Below are 14,926 nucleotides of genomic sequence, written 5' to 3'. Positions count from 1 at the left end.
TGGACATCCCCCGAGGGGTCCCATATTAGAGAGGGTGCAAGCTGGGCTGAGGGACACCCTCCCCAGTGCACGAATTTCGTGCACCGGGCCTCTAATAAATAAATAACTGTGGTAAGTAAGTAACTATATTTGCTTCTTTATATGCATGTATCCTCAGAATGTACATTATTCATTTGAACTTTGCAGATTTGTGTTCTATGGAATTTTCTATGCAGCTTATAATATCCTAATTATGATGCATATGCAGGAAATCAATGAACTGATGCCTTGGATATAAAAATTAATGCCTTACTACACACAAATTAAAGATCCTAAAGTCCCAGAGTAATATAAATTGAGATAGAATTCTTTTTTTTTTGTTTTTTGTTTTTTGTTTTTTTTTAGCTGACAGTGTTACAAAAGTTGAATGATGTATGGCTTAAGAAATGTGCTGGAGCCCTCCTGGCTTGGATCAGTGGTTGTACTTCAACCTATGAACTAGGAGGTCATGGTTCGATTCCTGGTCAGGGCAAATGCCCAGGTTGTGGGATAGATTCCCAGTGTGGTGCTTGCAGGAGGCAAGTGATATTCTCTCATCACTGATGTATCTCTCCCTTTCTACCTTTCTTTTCCTCTCTGAAATCAATAAAAATATATTTTGAAAAATAAATATGGTGTAAATTAGAACAGATCTGGATTTAATTCTCATTCAGTTAGATAAGCTTTCTAAAAATGTTTATAAATGACTAGAGGCCCAGAGCACGAAATTTGTGCACTGGTAGGGTTCCTAGAGGCTTGTGGCAGGTACTCCCTCCCTTCCCCCAGTTGCCTGCCACTGGCCAGGGCCTCCCTCCCTTTCCCTTGGCTGCCTGCCGCCACCATCCAGTGCCTCCCTCCCTTCCCCCGGCCAGCCCCACCCCCTGGTCGAACTCCCAGTTGAGGGGACAATTTGCATACTATGGTTTTATTATATAGGATTACCTCCTAGTTCAATGATATCTGCCCTTTCCAAACATAAGAAACAGCTCTCTATATAGAGAAAGTTGAAAGATAAAGAAGGTACATTATTGCACCCTAAAAGACCCCCTACAATCTGTTCTTTGTGGAATATAGTTACCTGCAATTTCCAACAATCTTATGGCAGAATCTGGGCTTTTACATACATTATGGCACTTGGGGTCTTTCCCTATTCTAGTAAAATCAAGTCATAAACTATTCATCTATCTATCTATCTATCTATCTATCTATCTATCATCTATCAATCATCTATCTATAAACACACACACACACACACAAATATATCTCCTACCATCAACCCCCAAAATACACATACTCTGGCATTGCATGCACACACAAAAAGAGAAATATCAGGATATAAACACTATATGGTTATTTTCACAGATCAGGGGCTATTGACTGAAGAACTTAATATGAATTAGCTCTTCCTAATACTGGTGCATCTGTGTGTCCATACTCACAATATTTCCCCAATATTAAAGACCTTTTATTAAATATGTGAGGAACTGTACCAGAAGATTTTCATATATTAACTCAATCTCTTTAATGCCCATAAGAGCACTGAAAGAGAAAGAGTATCATCATCATTTGACAAAGAAGTTGTTATCGCTCTCATTCCAAAATTATGCTCTACCACAATGGGATGTGTTCTTCATTGAAGAATAATCAGTATTAATTCATGAGTAATCTGATCATGGGATAAAAGTTCATTAGTATATTATCTATGATTATAATTCATGAAGGGACACATATTACTGTCTTATGTTAGATGTGATATCTGATCAAGGAAATGTTACAAATATCACTTTAGAATTTAAAAAAAAGTACTGTTTAATTATTAACAATCAAGTTCCATTATCCCATGCCATGTTGACCAAATACATGACCTATTCCAAATAATGCACCCGCAGAGTGGTAAAGCCTGTACCAAACTAGGTATTGTATTATGCCACGGAGACTTTTATAGGGAATTATCAAGGCCTGAGAAAGATTGTGAGTGAGCAATAAATCTTGGTTATAGTAAACCTCTAAGAATTTGGAGTCATTTGTGAAGCATATATCTTGCTATCCTGAATAATCAAACTTGAATAGGATGTAAAATGTCTATCTTAGTCAGTTTAGGCTGCTATAACAAATATCACCAAGTGGGTAGCTTATAAACAACATATTATTGCTCACAGATCTCGGAAATCCAAGACCAAGGCACCAGCATGGTTACCTTTTAGTGACTGCCCTCTTCCTGGTTTACAGATGTTGCCTTCTCACTGTGTCCTCACATGGTGGACAGTGCAAAGGATCCCACTGGAGTCTCTTTTATAGGCCACTAATCCCATGCAAGAGGGTTCCAACCTCATGACCTAAGCACCTCCCAAAGGCTCCATCTCCTAAGATTTATCATCGAGGGTGAAGATTCCAATTACTTTTTAAGGGCAAAAGAGTAAAATCATAGCAGTTGCATACCAGTGTTATGTCTATCTTATAAATAGGTAAGCTGAGATGCAGAAAAATTAAGTAAATTATCAAAAATCAAACAGCTATTAAGAGGCAGAATAAAGGTATCAACAAGGGAAGTCTAATCCAGGATTTCAGCTTTCAACCAGCATAGTTCAGGAAATAGATTGACCATTGCTGAGCTAGAGTTCAATAACACAGCACAAATTATATAGTCAGTGGTTAGAATAAAATTAGAAGAAATATCTGTAATAATCTTATAACAGTGTTTAGGTATTGACAGTTGGTTGCCAACTTTTTAGGCTCATTCTACAAGGAACTGATGCCTATCGCCAGAAAGAAGGGAGAAACATGTAGATTTGTGTTTTGTTTTTTATTTTTTAATTCAGTTATCATGTGAGTATATAAAAAAAATGACAGGAGCTTTTAAGTCTGAGGCCAAACATAAATGGATTCCTCTAATCTTCTACAACTGTTATTCTATATACCATTAATTGAGATCTGGGGGGAGATCCTTACTAAATCTGTTAGGATTTGTTAACTGTATATGGTGCACACACACTTAAATATCACATCTTTAGGTGCCACATGTGATCTAAACAACATTCTTGCCAAGGCTGATTCTTTTATCCTAAGGAGAAAGAGTATTTGGATGATATTCCACATCATGATTCTTAAGTGATTGCCTCATCCCATAAAGTAGTTACCTTGAATTTCAATGCTTTATTAATGTAAAATGTGAGCTATACCATCAAGTAGTTGTACCTTAAAATATAAACTCCAGTGTATTTATTAAAACTAATGTATTACAGTTTTTAACAATGTAAAATGTAAAAGACTTATTAAATACAATGTATAATACTTTGGTATTCTTAATGATTATTGTATTAGAGTATGTTTGAGAATAATACATTATCTTAAGTGCTCTTAGTTTAAAAAAAATTAGAAAATTATATTGATATTTTGTAACTATATATGAATCTCGGTTTAAAGGCATATGGTAAACACACAAGTATTTATGGTGATTAAATAAATCCATATCCATACACTTATAAGAGTATTACATAAGAGCTGGCAAGATCTCATTCCTTATTTCTTAACAAATATTTATATCTTTAATATGAGAAGGGGGATTCATATAGGATTATCTTTTTAGAAGAATGAAACAGGATGGGAATACAAAAATAATTGCTAGGCAAAATAAAATAAAATAAAATCACAAATAATAATTTACAACTTTCATTATGATTAATAGTTCTACCACAGCCTCAAATGTAGTCCTAGATAAAGTATTACAGATATTTAGATTACTTGATGATTATTTTATCTTTTTCCACTTTAATAACTGAGTCTAAGCATTTTCTTGAATTGTCTAATTCTCTTCTATTACATGTTATTCATGAGAATATAGATCTAAACTACATATTTTATGTGATTTACATTGTCTTGTCATAACATAACCTTTTCTCATAGAGAAAAAAATTAATTTATGAACACTGAATTATTTGAATCATAGTTAGAATGCTGGTTATCCTTAAACATTTATTTTCTATTGCTTTAATATTGGTTTATCACCAATATTTAGAATACGTTAAATAGTGGCAATGTAAGCAGTAAATAAAGCTACATTGTTTGAAGAGGCTATGGTTTTCACAATAAAAAGAAAACAAATAGTGCTTACTATATACTATTTTTCATTGCTACAGTTTAAAAGGAGATTCATTTAAAGCAAAGTATCCTATCTAAATTCCAGTTAGAATAAATAGCAGGTACTTATCACACCTATTTAGGTTTGAACAAATGGACAATTTAAGATCCTAATACAAGTGGCTTGGGTTAGTATGATAGTAAAATGTTGTACAGGTGTCAAGGTCCTATACCAATGCAGCTACTCAAAATATGTGAAAAAACATGTAATTATTTCATTCCACTCTGAGATAAATTTCTATAAGAGGAAGAATACTGTGAGTAATTTTTCCCCTTGGCATCTTTCTTTGCAGAGGAAATGTTACTACACAAAAATTTATTGTAAATTCTACTTCATGTTATCAATTATGTATACACCAGAATTTCACACTGAGGTGTTAAAACACATCTGAGCAAAATATCAAAATACACCTTCACATATAATTTTGTGAAGTAGCTGATAATCAATTCAATTTCCAAATAGAATTTCATAAGTTGGCTTATTTTTGCCCTCTATCCACATTGTATAAGACTAAGGTTTATACTTAACATTTGGAACATTTAGTTTCCTACTTGGTACATGGAAATATTAGGGTCTCATTTAATTCTCCAATTTTAAGTGTTTAAAATGTTAATATTCATGGCCTTGTATTCCTTCTCTTAAGAGATAATATATTTATCCAAATTTTAGACCTCACACATGATATCATCCAATACCTCAATGAGACCGTTATCACTAATGTGCTAAGAATGTAGAGGTATAGAAGATAGAAACATAGTCACCAATATTAGGTCAGCAATGTGCAAGTGCTGGTGGAACACTGTACATATCCTCTTGATCTTCTATAATAACTAGAGGCCCAGTGCACAAAATTCATGCACTTGTGGGGGAGGGGGGAGATCCCTCAGCCCGGCCTGCACCCTCTTGCATTCTGGAAGCCCTCAGGGGATGTCTGACTGACAGCTTAGGCCCGCTCCCCATTTAGGCCCAGGGGGAGCCAGCCTAAGCCGGCAGTTGGACATCCTTAGTGCTGCCACAGAGGCAGGAGAGGCTCCCGCCACAGCCACTGCACTCGCCAGCCTTGCCAGCCGTGAGCCCAGCTTCTGGCTGAGGGGCACTCCCCCTGTGGGAGCGCACTGACCACCAGGGGACAGCTCCTGCATTGAGTGTCTGCCCCTGGTGGTCAGTGCGCATCATAGTGACTGGTCATTCCGCCATTTGGTTGATTGCATATTAGCCTTTTATTATATAGGATACTAGAGAAAAAAAAACAATCTTCCTTTCACAGATGCAAGGAGGATGTCGCTGTTGTAAATGCTTATTACACATTTCTTCTGTGATTAGATAACTAGTTCTGCTCAATGGGGCTGTTGTAATATTTTAACTTGGATTGACTCTTTTTCCTACTTATTCCAGGACTAATATTCCAGTCCTTATCCAGTCACTGGTCTTGGTGGGGTAGGGGGGCAATGAGGGGATAAGGACACATATGTAATACCTTAATAAAGAAAAAAATTAGAGTAAGATTGGTTAATAACTATTGTTTTTTGCCTTTTTCAAAACCACCTTTACTATTTTTCTCCTTTGTATATTCATACCCATTTTAGGATTAGCTTGTTTATTTCTATAAACTTACTGTACAGGTTTTGCACATTTTTGTTATAGTAATTTCTAGGTACTTGATATGTTTGATGTCATTTAAAATGACCAAATTTTATTAATATATACCTTAAAAGAAATTACATGTATTAATTAGGTCCTAAGTCTATTAATAAAATATGTTTACTAAAAGCTTGTTTAAATCAAACAAAAACTAACACAGTCCCTGAAGCATGAAGCAAAGGTATTCAGACAATGACATCATTTTATGAGATTGTTGCATTGACCACTGTGCCAAGAAGACCGTTGACAGCGACATCATTTTAATATGCGTGTTCCGCTTCTTCAATGAACATAATGCTCCCTCAGGCTTAGTGTGGCACTAAAAGCTGAATATTCACCTACTTCCACTGAAACTTATAAAAACATATAACCTCATTATAGATAATTTGGAAAATCCAAGAAAGACAATTTTTTTTATAGTATCATCAATGAAAGACAGTAACATTTAACTCTCTCTCTAATGTTAGTTTTTCTACTTATGTATTTACCTTCTGATGTATATTTTAGTAATGTATTCTATCATTACTAAAGTAAAATACTTATCAACTTAATATATGGATATTCTAATTTTCTTATTACACTTAAGAGCAAATAGTTGACCTGCAGGTTAGTTTCGTTCCAGATACATGGTCCTTACCTTTCATCACTTTCCCTCCCATCCCATACTCACAGACAAGGACAAGATGAGCATATTGGGGGGCTACATAATTTAAATAGGGTTATACAGGGTTGTCTAATCTAAGCATCTAAGTATCTTTGTACAACAGATAGTATAGTGAAAATAGATAGTATATTTCCACTTAGCGAAGAAGGGAACTGTGGCTGAGAGAGGCAGTGTAATTTCCCCAAAGTCACCACCATTCTGGAACTGGAGCTTATGTTACCTTGATTAAAAAGTCCCCCTCTTTCCACTAGTCTAATAGATTGTCCTTTTTTAAGGGGATAATTTTATTGGGGTGACATTACTCAACATGAACATATAGGTTTTATGTGTGGATTACGAATTTATAAAATCTGTATATAGGACCATGTTCCCACCACCCAAAGTCAAATCTCCTGTCACTACTTACTGAGCATCTTCTTTGTGTGAGGCACAATACTAGATGCTTTTTTTTGGAAAGTTTCACTAATTCTCACAAATACTCCATGGGGAAGATATTTTGAGCCCCAGTTTGTCAGTGAGGAAATTTTGGTCTGTCATCAAAAGTTAGTAAATCCAGATCTGGCACAAACCCTGAAGACTCCCATATTAAGTGATATGGCATTATTTTAAAGGTATTAAGGAGTCCCTTTATACAATCTTCTCCCCCTATGCTTGCTGTAAGGATCATAATTTAATCATTAGACAATTATTTATTTGGGTTAATTTCTCATTAGCATCAGAAAATATTACTATGGAGACAAAGATTCTGATGGAGAGCAGAAAGAAAGAGATCTTTTAGGAATATGGGCTCCAACGTTCAGAAAATTAGGCTAAATGGGGAGCCCGAAGGAGAGCTCTAGGAAACCAGAGGCCAGGAGAAGGCATGGTAGTGTTGTAGGAAAAATAAACAAAGAGTAACTACTTGCAAAATCTACCTAGGAATTCACACTAGTACAGTCTGACTCACTAGTAGATGAAACAAAAAGGTAAATGTCCCTCAAATTTATAGAATTGACTGAATTATCTAACTCATCTCAAGTTACAGTTGTAATGCTATATATATAATACTTTATCCAAAACATCCTAAATCCCCCTTATTTCTAGGTATCCTTTTTGTTACCATGACTATGTGAAGGCATTTATTTTCATGTTAAGTAAGCACAACATGTTACCTAGAGAACAGAAAAGATAAACACTAAACTTTTTTAATGTCAGCAAGTGTCAAATTAGGAACCAAGCAAAGTTTACAACCTAGAAGCATAGAAATTAGGAAGGTGGTCAGTTGGAAAAAGTGTTCTCCAGGGAAGAGAGAGTTTCGGCAGTGCTCTTTCAAACTGTTGCCTACGTTCAACCACCCTGCCATGTTGATGGCCGTGATGCCTCTCATCGGGCTTTGATCTCTCCCCCATTAGTGTACAGAGCAGATCAAAAATCAGGCCCCATTCCATCTGGAATTTGTTGGGTCCGTTTATTCAATGTGGAGATGGAATGGTAAAGACTTGGCAAAAATATTGACAAAATATGGAAAGTTTTACATCTTTGATTGGATTTCAGCCATCCCAGCAACAGCCTCCACCACTGTGTTATAAATGTTGGATGCAGCTATCTAACAGAAGGCTAACTGAGATCATGAAGAGACAACTGTTTGGCTCATTATAAAGTCAGATGTGTTCTTTGGCATTTGAGTGGACAGCAGAGACTTTGACATTAACACATGGCTCATTAGGAATGATTTTGAGCTTGGCCTTTTGCTGCACTTAAAACAAAATATCTAATATAGAGAAGCAGTAACTCTGAAAATGCTGATACAATCTCTTAAATATACATAGCTCTAATTTAAAATGAAGGCATCGTTCTTCTAGGCATGAGCTATTAAGAGCACAGTGTGTATCTTAAAATTGTGAAGAAAACAATGAAATGGTACAAGATCATGTTCCTTTTATCTTTCTTGTTCCTGGTGACAAATACACTGACTTTCCCTGTTCCTCCTAACTGTTTGTCATGTTGTAGGACAGGCTGTCTTGTACTTTCACAACAGGGTCATGTTTACAGCATTACATAGTAGCTAATGGTCAGTTATGACTTTTATGATAAATTTGATTTTGCAACTCGGCTGATTCAATTTGCACCAAGCTGAAACCTGAAACATAAAGCGGTTTACTACCTTGAATCTGCAAAGCCGAATATTCTTTGATGTTAAGGCAGTTTAGCAATGTGCACTGGAAGCATCATGAGCATTACTGGCACAAATTGTGTATTTAACTCACAGTGTTTACCAGCTTTGCATTTCTTCTAGCCTGCATCATATTTGTTGCTTCAAATACTTTCAACTTTCTACAATAAAATACAAAGTGTTTTATTCTAAAATAACTTGAATATCATTTTCATTTAGTTTTGAACAAGTCTATGTTATAATCTGTTTTGTTGCTCTGAGAATTTAAAATTGTAAACTAATAAATGCTGCTTTCATAATTTATGTATATAAAAAACATGCACCAAGTCAATTGAGAGAAGAGTGCTTTGCAGTCCTGTCAGTTATGATGAAAATTAAAAATTCCTTATTCTGTGAGATATGTTTGTGGGAAGCAAGGATGATGCTCAAGGAAAGAACATGTCTGTCAGATATTTCATGGACAATATGGCATGACTAAAAGCTTCAGAATTTGAGTAATGCTGCAATGTATAAAATGAGTTCATGCATTTTTAAACCTTGAAGATTTTAAATAAAAAGTATGAAGATTCTATGAAATAACAGATAACATAAATTTCTCTAAGCACAGTTTAGTTTGAAACTAAACAGCATCCAGAGTGCCTCTTCTGCTGCTTATTACTGGTAGTGCCCCAAACAAGGAGAATTTCATACTGCAAATGATGGAATACTCTGCTAGGCAGAGGTGGACTAAGAATACCTCAAAACTTTCCGAAAGGGTCTGTCTTGTGTTTAACTGAAATATATTCTAACCATAATGAATCTATATTCTAATTTATTATTGGATTCCTTCATGTATCCTCATGTATAGGAGACAGTTAAATAGATATTTTTAAATGACTAAATGTCTTTAAAATTATTTTATCTTTGTATAAGATTTCAAAAAAAAAAAATATGTATGGGTTGAACCTGAATAAATATGAGCCCAGATTATAAAAGGAAAATAAGTAAGTAGTTAATAGCACTGAATCAGAATTGGGATAAGCTGTCTCAATTTTTTAAAATGTATAAATAGATTATATTTGCCTTTCTAAATTCCAAACTTGTGAAGAACAAAATAGAAAACCTATAATAACACTTAACAAAAATTGTAAATATATAAGGTTTTGGGAAATGGTATGCAGTTAGAAGACCAAACTTTGAAAATAATATCTTAAAAGGATTTATGAAATTTACTGACAGTCTAAATTCCCAGTAGAAAGTATATTACTTGCATGTATGAATTTAGCTTTTTGGAGTAAACAATATATATCTTAATTAAATAGGTTAAAAGCTTTTTATTTATCCACTAGAGGCCCGGCGCACAAAATTCATGCACTGGTGGGGGGTTGTTCCTCAGCCCAGCCTGCACCCTCTCCAATCTGGGACCCCTCGAGGAATGTCCAACTGCCCGTTTAGGCCCAATCCCCCCTAAACGGGCAGTCAGACATCCCTCTCACAACCCAGGACTGCTGGCTCCCAACTGCTCACCTGCCTGATTGCCCCTAACCTCTTCTGCCTGCCAGCCTGATCACCCCCTAACCACTCCCCTGCCAGCCTGATCGATGCCTAACTGCTCCCCTGCCAGCCTGGTCACTCCTAACTGCCCTCACCTGCTGACCTGGTCACCCCTAACTGCTCTCTCCTGCAGGCCTGGTCACCCCCAACAGCCCTCCCCTGCAGGCCTGGTTACCCCCACTTGCCTTCTCCTACAGGCCTGGTCCCCCCCAGTTGCCCTCCCCTGCCAGCCCGGTCACCCCTAACTGCCCTCCCTTGTCAGCCTCGTCATCCCCAACTGCGCTCCCCTACAGGCCTGGTCCCCAACTGCCCTCCCCTGCAGGCCTGGTCACCCCCAACTGCCCTCTGCTACAGGCCTGGTACCCCCAAACTGCCCTCCCCTGCAGTCCTGGTCCCCCCCAACTGCCCTCCCCTGCTGGCCCAGTCACCCCTAACTGCCCTCCCTTGTCAGCCTGGATGCCCTCAACTGCCTTCCCCTACAGGCCTGGGTCCCCCACAACTGCCCTCCCCTGCAGACCTGGTAACCCCCAACTGTACTCCCCTGCTGGCCATCTTGTGGCAGCCATCTTTGACCACAAAGGGGGAAGCCATCTCGTGTTGGAGTAACGGTCAATTTGCATATTACTCTTTTATTAGATAGGATTCATTATTTTAAAGGATAATTATCACCTGAGAATTCAAAATCTGAGCTAGACTTCTTTCCTGAGCTAAAAATCCAAGTGTCCCTAACCTCAGAGATGTGTTGAGGTATAGATCAGAATTCTCTGAATAATTATTCATTCTGTAATATTTCTGGGTCCTTCTGGCCAACTTGGGTCATTACTCATTCAAAAATAAGTCTTTTATAAACAAAGGAAACATTTAACCCTGTTTTGTAGATAGAAAAAATGTCTATGTTGCTTATTCTACATGAAGAGTGCAAAGAGAATAAACAGCCCCAAAATATTCCTGGCCCAACTATTTTAAATAGATTCACTTGGATTTAGAGGAAACAGAGTAAAGCCACTAAGGAGTGGACATGAGAATGAGAGAGACAAAGAAAGAGAATGTAACAACTGAAGAAGGGTTTTATAGCTATGATCAGTAAACAGGGTAAAGTATGAGCTATCATAGACAAATGTAAGGATATTTGTGCTGAAAAATACAATATTCTGCTGATACTTTGCAAACATTCATTCAGTTCCCAGCATGGAAGCAGGAGTAAGACCAAGTAAAATCCATTTGTAATAATGCCAGCATTGAGGAAAATATGGATTTAAGAAATGATTATTCAGAAATTACTATTTTATCAAGTATAGCAGAGCACTCTATTCAATTCAAATAGTCTTTTATTAAAGACTAGAAGCCTGGTGCATGAAAATTCATGCACTGGAGTGGGGGGGTCCCTCAGCCCGGCCTGCCCCCTCTCACAGTCCATGAGCCCTCAGGAGCGGGAGGAGACACAGTGATCAGGGGAAGGCGATGCCCCCATCACACCTCTGCTACTGCCACTCCTGGCAGCGCAAGCCTCAGCCGGCCCTGGTTACCTGTGCCACACGCCTGCCACCCCGGCAGAGCTGAGGGGACTGGGTGCCGCCATCTTTGAGGGTGTGACAGTCAATTAGCATATTCCCTCCTTATTGGCTGTGGGCACCACCATCTTTGTGAGGGCATGATGGTCAATTAGCATACTCCCTCTTTATTAGATAGGATTTTGTAGACTCCACCTCTCTCTCTCTCTCTCTCTCTCTCTCTCTCTCTCTCTCTCTCTCATACACACACACACACATACACACACATTTATTTTGTTCATTTAAATTGTCCCAATTATCATTTATTTAAAAATTAAATGATCAATCTGTAATTTATGTATAAATAATGTATATGTCATGTGGCACTAAGAAAAATGGACTCTTAAGCTCCAAAGTCACTGCACTGCTTACCTAGCCTCCTCCCTGATCTTCAGCTCCCAAAATGCACAGAAACATATCTTCTAAAAAGTTTCAGATAAAAAGTTCTTATTTATCCCATATTTCCCCAAAGTGTATAAACAAGCTAAGTGATTCTAAAAATGATCTGGGGTTATATATGCATGTAAATCTTGGGGATAACAAAGTTTTCCAAAATTGTTATCTTATAACAATTTATTGTACCTAAGTTTGCCACACTATTCATCCCCAGTTCTATCCATCAACACCCTAAAGTCTGAGGTTAAGAGGACAGAGAGAGAGACTCGGAAACTTATCCTTCAGTTATGCCACATGTATGACTACTTCTGGAAATGAAAGGCTGGAGACTGTTCTCAGCACACAAGGTGTGTTTTGTTTTAAGGTCTGTGGCCTGATTTCTACTTGACCACCATATGCATTTTTTTTTCTTGTGAAGCCTTTGTTTATAGGTATAGAGAAGAACTTGTGTTCAGTTTTATTCTGTCATATATTTTTGCCACACTCTTTTTTTGCTTGTTCTTGACAGTGCTTCCTACCTTTTGGAATTACATTTGAGGAGAATCTATATCCCATTATTTATCTAACAAGGGACACTTTAAACAGACATTGGTAACTGCTGAAATTGTAAGTGCTGACCTCTGAATGTCCTAAAGGGAAAGACTCTCATCCAGTGCCAGGAAAGGTCTCTCAGGGATATTCCTTGTATTTGAATGGATTTCTGAGCCTGAGAATCTTTGTGCATCACAGAGAAGGTTATCCCTCCTGGTATAATCATCCCATCAAACAGTCATTTATCCTGAACAATACTGTGCTGCTGCCTACATTTAGTCTCATAGTGAGAATGAAGTCATTTCTCATGAAATCCCTTAATAGATATCTCTACAACTCATTATTTTTTATTGTAACTAAGGTGCTAGGCAGTAATATAACATGATAAAATATAAAATGCATTAATGTTTTTGTGAAGTCTCAAGATGATGTATGTTAAGCCATATTTTTCAGAAAAAAAGTTTTGTTTTTTTTTTATCTTTGAAGAGATAGGGCTCAAAATTGCTTCATTTAATAATTTTACTTTCATGGGTAAGTGAAATAATCAACAAAGAAAGGAGTAAGGAAATGGGGATTGTAAGCATCGGGTATACTGTCTGCAGTGACAGTATGTGCAGCCATGAGGAGAGCTGAAGAGAAAGAATCATTTTCCTATGAGATCAAACCTGATATGTGAACCCAGCATATCTGAACACAGCATTTGAAAAACCCACCCACAAGAAGAAAGTCAATTATAAATCTAAAGGGACTTTTATCATTTGAATATCAAAACAGATTTCAATATATTTCCATGTATTTATTTCAGAATTTTGTTTGTAATATGCAAGGGTCAAGCAACTCCCTTCTTCATATAGCAAAATGATTGAGTTAATTCATACATTTATGTATATAAAATGGTCTTAGGTATTTAAAAGATGGTTTTATCCTTTGATCTGATTTGGATAAAACTGAAAAATAGGTAAAATTTTATAAAATGTTATTTAGTTCTTATTTCATAATTATAAACAATTCTGCAATCTAGCTAGACTCGGAGGGGAATAAGGAAAATATATAAATTAGGGAACTAAAGTGAGTAACAAAGATGATAGGATACTGAGAGCTTATGGAGGTGAAGGGGTGCTCTCTTGAGCTACAAAAGAAATGATCTGGTGGTTTAGATAAAACACAAGTCAAAGTTTTTTGAGCAGTGGGTGTGGTGATATTGCTGGTTTTGCCATTCCTAAACCCAAAATGGATTCACTTATGTCTCATTCAGCTTGCCAAAGACCACCCAACCACTCAGTCTTGGCAATGCAGATTAAAAACTGGGAACTGTTTGTGTTGAGTCCAGCATTTGCCATGGACAAGATTCCAGGACCCATATTCTTCAAGGTGAAGTTCTCATCATCAAGTTCCCTGTACATGGACTTGCTGCAGCTAATGCTGTTATGGCATGGGGACTCACCACCCTGGCACATTAACCCCAGAATAATATTAAAACAGGAATCCTTATAATATTTTCCCCCAGTGCTCAGAGAACAAAACTTTTCGGCTATCTTTGGGAATTTGTCTTCAAACAGCTCCAAGGAGATGCAATCTAAGGGCTCATTGTTGGTGATTATGTTGAGCCCTAACCTTGCTCAAGCACAACATGGTGTTGTTAATTTATATTACACACACACAACATGGTGTGCTTGAGCAAGGTTAGGGCTCCTGGGGGTGGCAGCAGTGTTGGCAAAACCCAGAATACGTAAATTTTTAATCAAATTCTTGACTCAACTTTTCCTTCTCTCATGGTCTTTCAAATCCTCCACAACAGCACCCCACATGTATCCTCTGGCCTTACTGTTCACTTCCTCTTTAGTCATAAAAAAGAAGCTGATAGCTCTAGCAAGTTTGGCTCAGTGGATTAGAGCATTAGTCCACATACTGAAAGGTGCCACGTTCGATTTCAGTCAAGGGTACGTACCTCCGTTGCCGGCTCCATCCTCAGCCCAGGCTGGGGTGCATGCAAGAGGCAACCATTTGATGTGTCTCTCTCACATCAATGTTTCTCTCTCTCTGTGTCTCTCGCCCTACCTTCCAATCTCTCTAAAAATCAGTGGAGAAAATATCCTCGGGTGAGCATTACCCCAAAAAATTATTTTTCTTTGAAAAACTACTGGGTAATTAATTTTCTTTTATTAAACAAAACAAACTTTTTATCTAAATGTGGCAATTTAACAACCATATGCTTTCTAGAAGCATATAGTTGTTGCTATTATTGTTTCATAATATTTTATTTTGCCAAATTTGATTTCACTAGTTTCCCAATGACAGGACAT

The 14,926-nt window shown here is 37.2% G+C and overlaps 1 non-coding gene across 1 annotated transcript; it reads right to left on the bottom strand.

The window, feature by feature from the left end:
- Nucleotides 1-14,230: 14,230 nt before the first annotated feature.
- MIR9312 (microRNA mir-9312) lies at nucleotides 14,231-14,310 on the bottom strand. The gene has a single exon (NR_129056.2). It is a non-coding gene; the product is annotated as a microRNA mir-9312 (primary transcript).
- Between the last annotated feature and the right edge of the window lie 616 nt (nucleotides 14,311-14,926).

Source organism: Eptesicus fuscus, chromosome 5 (genome assembly GCF_027574615.1).
Source record: "Eptesicus fuscus isolate TK198812 chromosome 5, DD_ASM_mEF_20220401, whole genome shotgun sequence".
Taxonomy (NCBI): domain Eukaryota; kingdom Metazoa; phylum Chordata; class Mammalia; order Chiroptera; family Vespertilionidae; genus Eptesicus; species Eptesicus fuscus.
Note: the sequence above shows the minus strand (reverse complement) of the source record. Positions and strands in the feature narration are given on the sequence as shown.